The 16,376-nt window shown below is 44.1% G+C and overlaps 1 long non-coding RNA gene across 24 annotated transcripts; it reads right to left on the bottom strand.

Annotated features, from left to right (window-relative positions):
- Positions 1-5,731: 5,731 nt before the first annotated feature.
- Positions 5,732-15,912, bottom strand: LOC119276281. 24 transcript variants are annotated; one of them, XR_005136498.1, is made up of 13 exons: positions 15,416-15,912; positions 15,257-15,306; positions 14,363-14,433; positions 13,982-14,057; positions 13,851-13,907; positions 13,293-13,502; positions 12,931-13,116; positions 9,048-10,350; positions 8,488-8,548; positions 8,234-8,289; positions 8,043-8,105; positions 7,366-7,695; positions 6,402-7,214 (listed from the first exon to the last, which is right to left on the bottom strand). It is a non-coding gene; the product is annotated as an uncharacterized LOC119276281 (long non-coding RNA). The 24 variants fall into 24 exon arrangements; XR_005136497.1 differs by having other exon boundaries at positions 13,982-14,016; XR_005136491.1 differs by lacking the exon at positions 14,363-14,433 and adding an exon at positions 5,732-5,977 and having other exon boundaries at positions 6,573-7,214; positions 13,851-14,016.
- Between the last annotated feature and the right edge of the window lie 464 nt (positions 15,913-16,376).

The raw sequence follows: 16,376 nt of genomic DNA, 5'->3' as shown, positions 1-16,376 counted from the left end.
GTAGGATTTGTCTCGATTTTCAGTGACTTTCGTGTGCCCAAATCGCCCCCCGTCTTTGTCAGCCACACCTAATAGAAGCAACATTAATGGCTATGCTGTTTTCGAGAACCTTCGCTTGAACAATCACAGGAGAATGTAGCACCTGGCAAAAACGTAATTGCACGAGAACTTACTACTGCCCCCACACACAAATTGGAAATCAAGGCAAGCAAAATGGGAGACTTAAAGTGCCGACGTAATATTTTGTACCTTTGAGAATCTCTCTGGTAACAAAGGCGAAAAGATGGAGATGTAGTCAGTTCATTGTTCGACTCATTAACAATAACAGTGATGGGTAAAAAGAGAGGTCACATATAGTCCCCATCTCTGTCTGATTTACCTGAACAAAGGCTACATAAGGAAATATACCAACCCAAAACCAATGTGCACCAGCTTCGTACAGAGTTTCTGAATGTGTTATTCCCTTTCTCAAGAATTTGCAATCAAAACCCAAAACCAATAGGCAAATATTTCTCATTATATTCTTGGGGGCAAAAACTTCTACAAATTTATTGCAAAACTGATGCATGATAGTACAATGCTCAAAATTTAAATGATTGAGACGCACAATAGAGGTGGCTAATACCATGAAAACAACAAATATGTGTTATTCCCTTTCTCAAAAAAATGCAGCTCCCTTGAGAGAAAAAACTCTGAAGTATATGAAACTGCATATGTATTCTAGCTAAATGTCCACTGAAGAATATATTCCTGTATGCCATGAAAGCAATTGTTTTCTCTAGATGCACTGTGTCCGCTACCAATGAAACATTATCTATCCTGCACATACGCCACATGTATATCAATGGAGTACAAAGCCTCTAAAAGACTAAAAGCACAAAAGAAAATTGAAATGCAAGAGTAGTTACCACCATTGTTTTTAAGGCGTCCCGCCTTGGACGCTTAGGCGATAAGGCACCCCCAGCGCCTTACGAATATGCCCGCCTTAGGCGCTTAGGCGTTTCCTAGGCGATAAGGCGTCCCCCAGCGCCTTAGGTCGCCTTACCGCCTTAAAAACAATGGTTACCACACACCATGCACGAACTAACTCCGGTTCGGCAAATAAGTACTCCCTCCGTTTCCTATTTCTTGTCATGGTTTTACTTTGAACGCAAAGCACGACAAGAATTATGAAACTGACGGAGTACTAAACATACATCCATCGATGAGGAAGAGTCATCCATGACCATGAGCAAGTGCTAACTCCACCACTCAACTGAATCTATTCCCCAGCACCATCTAAAAATACTATTGTCGAGATGAGTACCAAGTCCAAAACTGAGTTACATAAACAAATAATGAAAAAAAACATAACTTTGTACAGACAATTGCAGTGTGAACTTTTCTGTTAAATGTGAAATATATCTAGGCCTTTCCAAATTAAATAACTATGCAGTTGGCATGGATCAGTAGAAAGTAGGGGACGAAGCCACAAAGGCCTGGCCCAGTTGATTTGCTCTTTAATGCTCCACCTCTCAAGAGGACTACATTATGAAATGTATGGAGTAGATGATATCCAGGATAAATAAGAAACATCTCATAATTAGTAAAAAATTATTGTGGCTGAGTTGCTCTATCCCTATCCTTGGCCTATGTCAATTACTGCTGTCGCCGTTGTTGCATCTACTGCTGATGTTGGTGCCCTCGGTGGCACCACTACGCCACGACAATCCGCGGATGCTTAGAGTCCTCGACGACCACCGCCGCTAGCTCATCCTGGTCTAACGACGGTCGGCCGGGGGCACGTGCCTACAACTTCCATCTCCCCCCTTCTTCCTTGAGGGGTTAATACACAACTGCCGAAGCAACATGACATCAAACTGGATAAGCCGTACTTGCAAGAGAGTATAACAGCAGATGGAGGAAGTACAGGAAAGAAGAACATGGAGAGTTGGTAGAGAGGTCATCAAACTGGAACCAACTTTGACATCAGTGGCCATGCATAGCAAGATGCACTATCGCAGCCCTTTGAAACACAGGAAATGGACAACTAAAACACAATATTAGTCAAAAAGAGTAAATTCTTGATTTCCAGCAATATAATGTATAACAAACATATAGCTTGCAAAAACGACTTACATTATGGAATGGGGGGAGTATTTTACTAATGCTGGGGTGTTGAAAAAGTTCAAAAAAAACTACAATTGCAATATTCAGCCTAATTGCATCCCTTACTATGACGTCCCCGATTCAATCGTACACTAATCATGCACGCAAACGTGTATGATCAAGATCAGGGACTCATGGGAAGATATCACAACACAACTCTAAAAACATAAATAAGTCATACAAGCATCATATTACAAGCCAGGGGCCTCGAGGGCTCGAATACAAGTGCTCGATCATAGACGAGTCAGCGGAAGCAACAATATCTGAGTACAGACATAAGTTAAAACAAGTTTGCCTTAAGAAGGCCAGCACAAACTGGGATACAGATCGAAAGAGGCGCAGGCCTCCTGCCTGGGATCCTCCTAACTACTCCTGGTCGTCGTCAGCAGCCTGCACGTAGTAGTAGGCACCTCCAGTGTAGTAGTCGTCGTCGACGGTGGCGTCTAGCTCCTGGGCTCCAAAGTCTGGTTGCGGCAACCAGAAAGAAAGGAAAGGGGGGAAAAGGGGGGAGAAAGCAACCATGAGTACTCATCCAAAGTACTCGCAAGCAAGGATCTACACTACATATGCATGGGTATATGTGTAAAGGGCCATATCGGTGGACTGAACTGCAGAATGCCAGAATAAGAGGGGGATAGCTAATCCTGTCGAAGACTACGCTTCTGGCAGCCTCCGTCTTGCAGCATGTAGGAGAGAGTAGATTGAAGTCCTCCAAGTAGCATCGCATAGCATAATCCTACCCGGCGATCCTCCCCTCGTTGCCCTGTGGAAAAGCGATCACCGGGTTGTCTGTGGAACTTGTCTGGGTGTGTTTTATTAAGTATCCGGTTCTAGTTGTCATAAGGTCAAGGTACAACTCCGGGTCGTCCTTTTACCGAGGGACACGGCTATTCGAATAGATAAACTTCCCTGCAGGGGTGCACCACATAACCCAACACGCTCGATCCCATTTGGCCGGACACACTTTCCTGGGTCATGCCCGGCCTCGGAAGATCAACACGTCGCAGCCCCACCTAGGCACAACAAAGAGGTCAGCACGCCGGTCTAAATCCTATGCGCGCAGGGGTCTGGGCCCATCGCCCATTGCACACCTGCACGTTGCGAGGGCGGCCGGAAGCAGACCTAGCCTCCCTAATACAAGAGCAGGCGTTCCAGTCCAATCCGGCGCGCGCCGCTCCGTCGCTGACGTCAAGAAGGCTTCGGCTGATACCACGACGTCGAGTGCCCATATCTTTCCCACGTAGTTGGTTAGTGCTTATAGACCAAATGGCCAGACTCAGATCAAATACCAAGATCTCGTTAAGCGTGTTATTATGAAGCAACCGCGGACGCCGACAAGGGCCAGGCCCATCTCTCGCCTAGGTGGTCTCAACCTGCCCTGTCGCTCCGCCACAAAGATCCACACAGAGGGCCGTCGGGACAAAGGTCCTTTCAGCCCCCAATCCGTGAATCACTCGCGGGTACTCTTCGAGTGGACCCGACTTTAGTCACCATCTGTAGTATGTATATATCTATAGTATATACCCGTGATCACCTCCCGAGTGATCACGGCCCAATAGTATAGCAAGGCAGACTGACAAGAATGTAGGGCCAATGATGATAAACTAGCATCCTATACTAAGCATTTAGGATTGCAGGTGAGGTATCAACAGATGTAGCAACAATGTCAGGCTATGCATCAGAATAGGATTAACGGAAAGTAGTAACATGCTACACTACTCTAATGCAAGCAATATAGAGGAGAATAGGCGATATCTGGTGATCAAGGGGGGGGGCTTGCCTGGTTGCTCTGGCAAGAAGGAGGGGTCGTCAACTCCGTAGTCGAACTGGACAGCAGCAGTGTCGGTCTCGAAGTCTACCGGAGAGAAGAGGGGGAAGAAACAATGAATACCATGCAAACAGATGCATATCGATGCATGTCATGACAAGTAACGATGCTAGGTGTGCCCAATCGCGGTAGTAGGTGATACCGGCGAAAGGGGGAAACATCCGGGAAAGTATTCCCGGTGTTTCGCGTTTTCGGACAGATGAACTGGAGGTGAAATGTTGCAGGTTTGCTATGCTAGGGATGTGTGGCGGGCGAACAGACTGCGTATCCAGATTCGTCTTGTCGTTCTGAGCAACTTTCATGTAGAAAGTATTTTCATCCGAGTTACGGATTATTTTATATGATTTTCTAAAGTTTTAAATCATTTTTAGAATTTATTTCATTAATTTAATTTAACATTATCCAAAACAGTGCATGCTGACGTCATCATGATGTCAGCATGACGTCAGCAGTCAACAGAGGTGTTGACTGGGTCGCTGACGTGTGGGTCCCACTGGTCATTGACTTAACTAAACAGGATTAGTTAATTTAATTAAAGTGATTAGGTTAATCTAATCAAGATTAATTAAGTTAATTAATTACTTAATTGTTTTCTTAATTATTCTTTTTATTCTTTTTTTAATAACTCATTGGCCCAGGGGCCCTTAGCGGGCACGGGCGCTGCGGGTAACAGGCGCGGGCGTGGTGGTCGGCCCCCAACAGGGCGCCCGAGGGGGGCGCCGGCGAGGCGCAGAGCGGGCGAGGCTGGCGGGGTGCCACTGGCGACCGCACAAGCGGCAGCAGGGCGTAGGGGGCCCAGGGTGGCACGGAACGAGGAGGACAAGGCGCGGGGTGGCAGTCGTGGGTTCAGGGGAGGGGGAGCAGCGGGGGAGGCCGATGGCCACGACGAACTAGGCAGGGCGCGGGTGTCTCCGAGCGGTGCAGTGGGGCGAGCCACCGTGGCGACGGGGCGCACGCAGCCCGACTGGTCCCTGGCGCCGGCTGGGGCGGAGGAGGGCGCCGGCCAGATGCTCGCGGGGGCGCGCGCGGGGTAGCGCGGGGGGTGACAAAGAGGAGGGAGGTGTGGTGCTCACTGCGGGGAGTAGGGTCCGGGGCAGTGGGGGTCGAGGAGGAGTCGGGGACGACGGGCGGCGACGGAGTCATGGCGACGTGGTTCCGGCGAGCGACGACGACGGTCCGGGACGGCACCAGCGACGGGGTCGGGGAGGCGACGAGCAACGACGTCGACGGGCAACGGCAAGCGGCGTCGGGCAGCACCGGGTGGCGGGGCGCGACCGTTGGGGCGGCGTCAGGGGCAGCGGCCTCGGGCGCTGGGGGGTTCGATCCCCCCCGGATCGGATCAGGAGAGGGGGAGAGGAGTGACCAACAGAGAGGGGGTCGTGGGCAGCGAGTGGGGTGGATAGGGGTTAGGGTTCGATTGTAGTGGGTGGTTAAGGGAGTGGGGCTGGGCCGGTTAGGGCCAGATGGGCTGGTCGGCTGGGTCATCTGGCCCAATTGGCCAGGGGGGTTGTCTTCTTTTATCTTTTTGTTTTTTGTTTTGTATTTTCCTTTCCTTTTATTTATTTCTCTTTTCTATTTTAATTCATTTTATGTATTTAGTTTTTTTATAAAAGCATGGTTCCCTCACCATAAATACCTAAGCATTTATTTGCACACTTTGAATATTTTAGTTTAATATTTTAAAAACTTTTGTTGTTTGCCTCTAATTCAAATTTGAATTCAAATCGTTTTGAACTAACGCGAGATTATCAACAGTAATCTGAGGTGACGTGGCATCGTTAACGTGGGGTTACTGTAGACTAATTATCCGAGCGTCACACTTACATACATGGCAATTGCGCTAAAGTAAAACCAAAAAGTGCATGCCACATGGTGAGGGAAGTCATCTTAAAGACATGGTGCACGCCATTTTCTCTTGTTCTGTAAAATTCTTCGATGGCCTTCTAGTATAGTATCAATATACATGAGGGTTGCTTTGGCCTTTGGTCTAGATCATTACATCTAATAGGAGAAGAGGAAAGTGTTAATAGACATGCTCAACAAAGTTTAGTTGAGGCAAATATTTCTCATTATATTCTTGGGGGCAAAAACTTCTACAAATTTATTGCAAAACTGATGCATGATAGTACAATGCCCAAAATTTAAATGATTGAGACACACAATAGAGGTGGCTAATACCATGAAAAAAACCAATATGTGTTATTCCCTTTCTCAAAAAAATGCAGCTCCCTTGAGAGAGAAAACTCTAAAGTATATGGAAAATGCATATGTATTCTAGCTGAATGTCCACTGAAGAATATATCCCCGTATGCCGATGAAAGCAATTGTTTTCTCTAGATGCACTGTGTGCGCTACCAATGAAGCATTATCTATCCTGCAGATACGCCAGATGTGTATCAATGGAGTACAAAGCCTCTAAAAGACTAAAAGCACAATTTTTTTTTCAAATGCAAGAGTAGTTACCACACACCATGCACGTACTAATTAACTCAGGTTCGACAAATAAGTACTCCCTCTGTTCATAATTATTGTCATGGTTTTCGTTTGAACTAAAAGCACGACAGGAATTATGAAACTGACGGAGTACTAAACATACATCCATCAATGAGGAAGAGTCATCCATGACCATGAGCAAGTGCTAACTCCACCACTCAACTGAACCTATTCCCCAGCACCATCTAAAAACACTATTGTCAAGATGAGTACCAAGTCCAAAACTGAGTTACATAAACAAATAATGAAAACAAAACATAACTTCGTACAGACAATTGCAGTGTGAGCTTTTCTGTTAAATGTGAAATATATCTAGGCATTTCCAAAGTAAATAACTATGCAGTTGGCATGGATCAGTAGAAAGTAGGGGACGAAGCCATGAAGGCCTGGGCCCAGTTGATTTGCTCTTTAATGCTCCACCTCTCAAGAGCACTACATTATGAAATGTAGGGAGTAGATCATATCAAGAATAAATAAGAAACATCTCATAATTAGTAAAAAATTATTGCGGCTGAGTTGCTCTATCCCTATCCTTGGCCTATGTCTCTTACCGCCTCCGCCGTTGTTGCATCTACTGCTGATGTTGGTGCCCTCGGTGGCACCACTACGCCACGACAATCCGCGGATGATTAGAGTCCTCGACGACCACCGCCGCTAGCTCATCCTGGTCTAACGACGGTCGGACGGGGGCACGCGCCTACAACTTCCATCTCCCCCCTCTTCTCCTTGAGGGGTTAATACACAACTGCCAAAGCAACATGACATCAAACTAGATAAGCCATACTTGCAAGAGAGTATAACAGCAGATGGAGAAAGTACAGGGAAGAAGAACATGGAGACTTGGTAGAGAGGTCGTCAAACTGGAACCCAGCTTTGACATGAGTGGCCATGCATACCAAAATGTTGCCCGCGGTGCAATGTGTGCCTTGCAAGCAAGACGACGACACCTTGCCTTGGCAATGGAAACTTTAGTAGTGGCAGCAAAACCCAACCTAAGAGGCGGCCGACAGGAGCTGCAGAAGCAGCACACACCAACAGCAAGCCGATGCAACTTGGGAAGCGGAGGCGGCAATAATGACTTGCTAACCACGGGGCAGTCTGCCAAAGCATAAATCCCATTCTTCTCATAAGCTATAGCCGTGACCAAAGACAACATCGCAATGTGCCCCTCCCTCCTATGCCTCAAATCGTGTACCAGTGAGAGACCGTACCAGTGTAGAGAAGCCCTTGCGAAAATATTATTTAGTTAGAAGGCTGATTGCTGATGAACATTGATTTTAACTATAAACATATATATTCACATAATGTTGCAGTTAATCCCAAAAATATAGTATTGAACTATCCAGAAAGTGATCTAAAATGATGAAAAGATGAGAACAGAAGGCAATCAACATCATCAAAATATTCTTCCAATTAAGACACTACTACAACAAGAGAATGGAACTGTTGGCATCAATGCTGATGTTCCTCCATCTGGCTCCATTCCCTTACTGTCAAAGAATGGAACTAATTCATTTATGACAAAAATCTCTGCCGCGCAAGAGCCTTGTGACAAAAAGATTGAGATGGTTACCTCACAGAATTCCTGCAATTAGATGCTCACTTCGGCAACAAATACTTGAAAGCGGATAATTAACTGAAAGGTGAAGCAGAAGTATGAATTACTAACCATTACTTGATGACCTATCTACACAATTGAGGGATTCTGTACGTAGTACTATGCATATTCATATCAGAATATCACAAAGATGGATGTGTACCAACCTGCTCCTAGACCATGAACTAAAGGGTTGTGATTTGCTTCGCTTCCTTGGTTGGTCCTGCATGGAACCAAACAGTACTCATACTCCTTTTTTATGCAGCTAAAATAATGAATCAAAGAAAAGTTTGAACAACTTCGCACAAATAAAAGAGCATATCTAATTAAACACATCCAGTCAAAAAATTGTTCTCGCTGGAGGGAACATCAATATAAAATGAAAAGTATCAATCAACTTTTAAGTTGTACGCGGACTAACATGAAGAACGTAATTGTTTGTCATCCTCTGTCGTACACTTGATGCCCAATCTGCATCCCCACTTGAAAAAAAAACCTGAATCAATTGTTCAGTCCATATATATATATATATATATATATATAGAACTCCTGAGGTGTGTCAGATTGGTCACACATAGTTGAATAATGCGGCAGAACACTTCTACTAAAGCAAAAAAATATGCAGGGTAGAATTATCAGAAGTCTCCCTAATGACATGATATTTATTGTTGCCGTTGCACACACAGTGGATCTTGTTTTTTCACCTACAGTTAGACAAACAAATACATGCTTGTGAAGATTGCGGAATACTTGTTATGTGGGCACGTTACATTATAGCAGGGATCAATAATTTAAAAATCATAATGCAGGTGATATCGGCACAGTTTATCAGAAAAAAAAATTAATGTGCAAATTAGCAAACGCCTTCTGTCCATAGTAGCATCAAGAGGTGAAAAACAAGTGAAATGTAGCATCATGGAACCACTGAATCAACAAAGATAGTTAGAATGCAAACATATTGGAGGTGAGAACTCAATTAACCTTTTATCTGGCACAAGCTTCACATCAGATCAACTTCATGGAGAAACTTACTTGTCAACTTCCATCTCCGCACGACGACTTCCATCGACGATAGTGCTGACTTGCCTGATTACTTGTCAAATTCTCCTTTAATAGTAGAGATAAGTAATGGTGTAGTAGCACGTATTAAATCTAATTTTGAGGGGTTGAATATCAGATTAAATTCAATAATTCATATTATAGTAAAAAATCATACTTATCTTTCACACTCAATATTTACTTGTCTTCTCCTTTATAACATATTGTATATCTACTTCTCACATTAATATGCTCGATACCCATGTTTCTTTAATCGCCAATCCCAAGTCACTACAAGACCATCAGGTTATGTAGGTGCTAAACATTACAACTGATAAGCTTCTTGTAAGCAAAAATGTTTTAAAAGTCAACCTGCACACACTTTATATTGGCTTAACTTTAAAAAAAGTTGTATTTTGATCCCAAAAATTTGAACTTTGCAAATTTTAGGTGAATTCTGAAATGATAGTATCTACTGGAAGCAGTGAGAATACAACACACAATTACATATAAAGGTAGTTGGCAGATGATCTTAACTCGCAACAACTGATATATGTGCACGTGTGTGGCATGCACACACAATTAGCTAGCTTCTTGCTAATGGTCAACAACTTACAACCAAACGAAGACGATGGATGGTGATAACCAATAATAGTTAGCAAATTACAGGTTAATTCAAGCATCTAACTAATTAATTAATAGACATTAGCTCGCAAAACAGTAACAAGCATATATGTGTAACATGAAAGCCCATCTAGCTAGATTCTTGCTCATGGTCAAGGACTAATAATTAAACTAAAACGTACTTACATATCAAGCTTGCATCCAACTGTACTTAGTCCCAGGTTAGAATAATCAAAAGACATGTGAGTGTTTCAAAAAGAGGAATATTCTAATTCCGAACAAATTGATACCACTCTTTTAGAAAAAGAGAAGATTTGTTTTCAAGCACACATGATGCCCGCGGTAGTGCTTCTTGGCGTTGTATTTAATTATAAAACCTTAAATTGGATTTCTCTTAACTATGCGAGGACAGGGTAAGGTAGCAACCAACCTTGATTGCTGAAAATTATGCATCAAGAAGAAGGGAGCAATTAGACGTCAAACTTGAAAATAAAACCTTGTTAGTTTCAAAAAATTTACCAAGGTTGGGACGAATCAGCTCACACAGATTGCACATTCTGTGGTGCGGCATTCCCAAACTGCTTTCATGCCGGATAGAAACATCCTGGAAGGGGTGGTGGTCCTGCATGAAATGCTCCATGAAATCCACTCGAAAAAATTGGATGGAGTTATTTTTAAGGTGGATTTCGAGAAAGCGTACAATAAAGTAAAGTGGCCATTCCAACAACAGGCGTTGCGTATGAAAGGTTTTGATGAAGTCCGGCGACGCCAGGTTGAATCATATACGCAAAAAGGGAGTGTTGGAATTAAAGTGAATGATGAGATCGGCCATTATTTCCAGACACAAAAGGGCCTAAGACAAGGGGATCCGATGTCCCCTATTTTGTTCAACATTGTAGTTGATATGTTGGCAATTTTGATAGGAAGGGCTAAGGAGGCTGGTCAAGTGGGGGGCCTTGTACCTCATCTCGTTGATGGAGGGGTGTCCATCCTCCAGTACGCTGATGATACAATCATCTTTATGGAGCACGACTTGACAAAAGCGAGAAATATGAAGCTGGTGTTATGCTTATTTGAACAATTAATCGGGTTAAAGATTAACTTTCACAAAAGCGAATTGTTCTGCTTTGGTAGAGCCAATGATGAACAAGAGGCCTACAAGCAATTGTTTGGGTGTGATTTGGGGGCTCTGCCTTTCACATACTTAGGAATACCAATCCACCATCGTAAGCTGACAAACAGAGAATGAAAGTGCATCGAGGACCGATTTGAAAAGAAACTAAGTTGCTGGAAGGGCAAGCTCATGTCATACGGAGGTCGCTTAATTCTGATAAATTCGGTTCTCACGAGTATGCCTATGTTTCTTTTGTCTTTCTTCGAAGTCCCAGTTGGTGTTAAGAAAAGACTGGACTTTTATCGATCCCGATTCTTTTGGCAGAGTGATGAGCTAAAAAGAAAATACCGTTTAGCCAAATGGGATATCATCTGTAGAAAGACCAAGGGGGTCTTGAGATTGAGAATCTTGAAATCAAGAACAGATGTCTTCTCAGCAAGTGGTTGTGGAAGTTATCTAGCGGAACTGACGCCACTTGGGTACAAATCCTTCATAGTAAGTATCTTCAAACCAAAACTTTGTCTCAGGTCACAGTAAGACCGACTGGTTCACCCTTTTGGAAAGGGCTTATGAAAGTAAAGCTTTCCTTGTTTAATAGGACAAAGTTTATTGTTGGTGACGGAGCCATTACGAGATTCTGGGAGGATACTTGGCTCGGAGAGGTACCCCTACCCATCCAATACCCGTCGTTGTATCGTATTGTTCAACGACGTGAGGTTTTTGTTGCAACAGTATTTCAATCAATTCCCCTTAATATTCAGTTCAGAAGGGCGTTAGTGGGCAATCGTTGGGAAGAATGGTTGCATCTAGTAAGGAGACTGATGGACGTTCAGCTTTCCCAACAACCCGATGAATTACGCTGGAAGCTTACTAGGTCGGGAGACTTTACAGTTAAATCAATGTATGTTGATGTGATCAATTCAAGCTCGATTCCTAGTTCCAAACATGTGTGGGCTGTCAAAGTTCCTTTGAAAATTAAAGTTTTTATGTGGTTTCTCCACAAACAAGTTATTTTAACCAAGGACAACTTGACAAAGCGTAATTGGACAGGACCTACTAGGTGTAGTTTCTGTGATCGGGAGGAAACGATTAAACACCTTTTTCTTGATTGCCCACTAGCTAAAGTGTTATGGAGGACAGTCCATATTGCTTTCAATATTTCTCCATTGAGTAGAGCCCGAGTTAGCGCGACATATTCGTGTAGGAGTCTGCGCCTTGGTGTGGGCGCTCTGGAATTGCAGGAATGATTTGGTTTTTAACAGGACAACACACATTCATTTTTTGCAGGTTATTTTCAGAGCTACGACGCCGATCCGTTCCTGGTTGCTACTCACTCCGACAGAGGCCAGGGAGCGTTTGGTTACTAGATCTATCCGCTGGGAGACGGTAGCTCGGGATATCTTCAACTGGTTTGGATGGCGGTCATGTAATAGGATAGGCAATTAGTTTTCCTATCTCTTTTTAGCCAGCCGGTTGTGGCATCCTTCTTTTGGCTAGTTTGTGTTTCTAGCCTTTTTGGTTCTGTGTGAGCCCCTTTTTTATTCACTTTTTATTTTTGGAGACCTCGAGACCTTGTTGGAACTATTTTATTTGGTTTAATAAGATGGCCGTATGCATCTTTCTGATGCAGAGGCCAGGGAGACCCCCGTTTTCGAGAAAAAAATTCTTAACTTGTAATGGGGCAAAGAAGCATCTCAGTAAAAGTTTTGACCTTGCAATTAAATGCACATATCAATCATGTATGACCTGAACCTTTCAAATTCCTTAACTGAATGTCCAGATCGCTGAAATGCAGTTCCTTTTAAAAAAATTGAATGAGAGTGATTGTAGGTACAGTAGTATGACCAGAAGTATGGTTGATGAAACTACAGGTTACTGTCCAGAATCATGTTCTTGGGCTCTGCATTGCCATGTGCATACCAAGGTGCCTGAAACCCCAAAGTGATTATCTCCCAAATAATTACTAACCAAACAGGAAGATGACGAAGGATTCCAATAGCTAAATTAACATACAAGTATTAATAGCAACACTTCGGCATGATAAATAGAAGATTAAAAAGAGGAGTCATAATATGTGGTATCATTTACCTTAGACTGAAGCTTGGTTAAAAAGAGTGCAGTCACCGATTAAGCTTCGTTCCTCATAGTAGCTAGAAATCATTTCATCAAAACTGTGGCACATCACACTTTTTTTACATCATTCCACTACAGCGCTGCTTCAAAGAATTATTGTGTCTGGACCACAACGCCAACGGAACCCATCCTGCCCAACAACTGTGAGATGAAGTGAGCAGTTAAAGTAAAGATAAATCATGGAATGAGAGTATATACCGACAACCATACTCTATAGTGAGCAGTTAAAGTAAAGATAAACATGAAGCCAACGACACATCAAGATCAAGCGAACAACAATTAGATCATATCACGATGAGGAGAGCATGTGCCACTACCTTTTCAGGTTATATGTCAATGATGGAACTGATTACTCATCAGCGTCGGAGTGTCAATGGCCACCATGTCTCCAGAGCCAGTGAAGGCCGCTGGTGTAGTAGGAGAGGAGGTCACTCCTGGTTTGCTTGGCTATAAGGCGGTGAAGCAACAGGAAATACACGTCGCCCCTGCGGTGGAGGTGGGGTCCATGTGGCCTCCGGCCACGACACCTGTGACGACACACAAAACAATCAAGAAGAGGAATAACTACCAGCCTTGATAGGAAAAGGACACGAAGGATCGGGCAAACCGAGCGAGTTATTGCAAAATAGAGGAGGACGGGAACATATTGGTTTCTTGACTGGACTATCAAATATCGCAGAGGCATTTTCCTATGTGAGGGTGGTGATCAGTGTTAGTGTGTTAACCGATATGACTTCGGCAATGCTAGATGCTCTGAACTCATTGTCAGCACAAAGCACGGTGCATTTTTATTGAATCCATAGGTCAAATAATCTAATATGCATAGAAAGAAAATGCAGCTGCTGGAAGTTGAACCAAGTTAGTGATAAAAATACCTTATACATTCAACTTCTCCTCCTATTTCTTCAGCAAGACTACAGAGGTGCACTTGGCTACAGGGTCAATGTGGAAAAGCTTAGCTACATCAGGACTGGTAGTATGGTAGAAGTTGAATGTTTCTTCCAACCTTGAAGCAGCAGCAAACTCGTTACTTCGAGAACCCTACAGCATTTGACATGATTTATTGACCACCACACCGCAGTCTGCAATATCTAAACTTCAGGAACTGCTACTCTTAGTAAAGGTACACATATGACTGCTTTTCTTGGTAGTTAGTAGCCACGATTGGTGGTTGGAATATTAATTAAGCCGGCCATACAACAGTACTGCTACTCTTAGTCATCTTTCAAACACATCAAATTTGACATATCTACAGAGAATATAATGTTAAGCAAACGAATGGAAGAAAAAGAATAGCATAAGATTGTAGAAAATAGGATGACAACAGAGCTCAGCATTACAGGATAGCTTGAATAAGATGGGTATCTATATATGAGTGGAGTTATACCTAAGTTTCTTGTTCTGTCCAAGCAAGATCAGTTATGAGCACATCATCAAATTGGTACCCGAATCTGCTACCTGCTGGCGGCGGGCATGTATGAGGCGGAAAAGCTTCTTGTAGGGGGAGAGAAACAAAATAAGGTTTTTTATTGTTACAAAATAAGATGTCCTATTCTTCTTCCGCACTGGAATTGATTACACGCTACATGGTCTCCTTGAATGTAGGTAAATACCAAATTACCGGCTGAAGTAATTTTCTATTTCACCTACTCGGTGCTCAGGTGGTCTGAGTGGCGTAAATCAATGTAATGATATCTCTGCTTAGATAAACCATGATGAATCCAAAGGTACAAGCAGAAGACAACATGTCTGTTGCAGCATCTCCTTAGATAAACCATGATGAATCCAAATCAGTGCTATTCTCTGATTTGTTATGTTTTCCTGAATGTTGTGACTCTTGCAGCATCTAATTTTTAGTTTCATGTCGCTCAAATTTTATGGAGTCACCATGATGCAGTAGGAATGCATAATATAAACCCGGCCAGATGCAGTATCTGATATTGATATGTTACTGCGTGATGGGAGTATGTAAGGTGCATCTACAAATCCAAAAGCAATTGGAATCCTACTATTAGGCAAACAAATACCCATGAGAGAATGACTCACTCCTCGACGATTATGGTTGTTTTTATATTACAAACAACCCAACAGCAAACCTAATCAGACTTTATTTTGGTCTGAGCCCTATAAGAAAATGTAAACTTTCTTATCCTTTAAATTTGGATCAATTCTTGAACATCAATTACTTAGAAAGAGCACCAACACCAAATAGGGCTCAGACCGTCAGATCGTGTTTGGAACTGAATTTTAGCAGGGAGGGAAAGGGGAGAGGAGCACTCACGGTTGTGTATCCGGCATACAAAAGAAGACCAAGATTGAGAACCACCAAATCTGATTCAAGCACAAAAGAACAAGGGAGAGATTATGCCAGATCGAATCTACTGACCCCAAATTGACCTTGAAGGAAAGAGCAACCAGATCGAATCTCATGAGCGCTTACTCCACCAAGACGCATCCAGTGAATCCACATGCAGGACGGATCGACGACACCATACGTTTCCTCTCCGTCCATCGACCCACCCGCCAGCCTCGCGACAGAGCATAGTGCTGCAAGGAGAGGAGGAGACATGCCCTAGGATCTCACCTTGGGCAGGCGACATCGGCGGCGGCGACAACCTCGACGAAGATCTCCCTAGGGTCATGCCCCTCTCAGACCTCGACGTCGGTGATGGCAGACCTCGGCGGCTGTGTCCCGACGGCGCCCTGGAGGTGTGCAATGAAGGCGGCGACGGATCCTTTATTACCTCGGCGTCGGCTTCTCTAGCATCTCGGCTGCGGTTCCTCTAGATCCACGATGGCGGCTGGGGCATGGTTCCCGTCGTCGTAGAGAATAGATCGAGGGTGTCGGATGTTGGGTTCCGGCACAACCTTAAGGTTCGAACTCTGGGGTGCGCATAAAGATCTCTCCCCTACCGATCTACGTCCGATCGCCTCGTGAGATCTAAGCTGAAAACGATGAACAACACAAGGGACACGAGATTTATACTGGTTCGGGCCATCATTATGGTGGCTAGCTCTATTTATAGAGGCCCTGGGCCTCTCCCCAAATGTTGAGCGGGAAGGGCGCCAACAACGGCCATTTCGAAGGGGAACATCCAGTACAATTTATCCTGACTAAAGTTGGTCTTCGGCTGCCAAAAGCACTGGCGATGACGCCGTCTTGGGCTCCACGTTGACCTCCATCCTGCCGCTCCGCTGGTCTTGGTCTCGTTGCACTGAAATGGCAACCTTTGCTTGATGCCTCGGTACTCCACGTCTGTGCTTGCCCCCTTTGCACCGAAGAGGAAATAAGGACACTGCACAGGCCGGCGCCCGCCTGGCGCCCCCTGGTCTCGATCGCCATGGCTTGCGTCACGAGCACCTCGCGAGGTACCCTGCCTTGATCTCTCCGCCTCCTCGTG

This window comes from Triticum dicoccoides, chromosome 3B, assembly GCF_002162155.2.
Source record: "Triticum dicoccoides isolate Atlit2015 ecotype Zavitan chromosome 3B, WEW_v2.0, whole genome shotgun sequence".
In the NCBI taxonomy this organism is placed as follows: Eukaryota; Viridiplantae; Streptophyta; class Magnoliopsida; order Poales; family Poaceae; genus Triticum; species Triticum dicoccoides.
The sequence above is the reverse complement of the archived record's forward strand: the minus strand, read 5'-3'. Positions and strand labels throughout refer to the sequence as shown.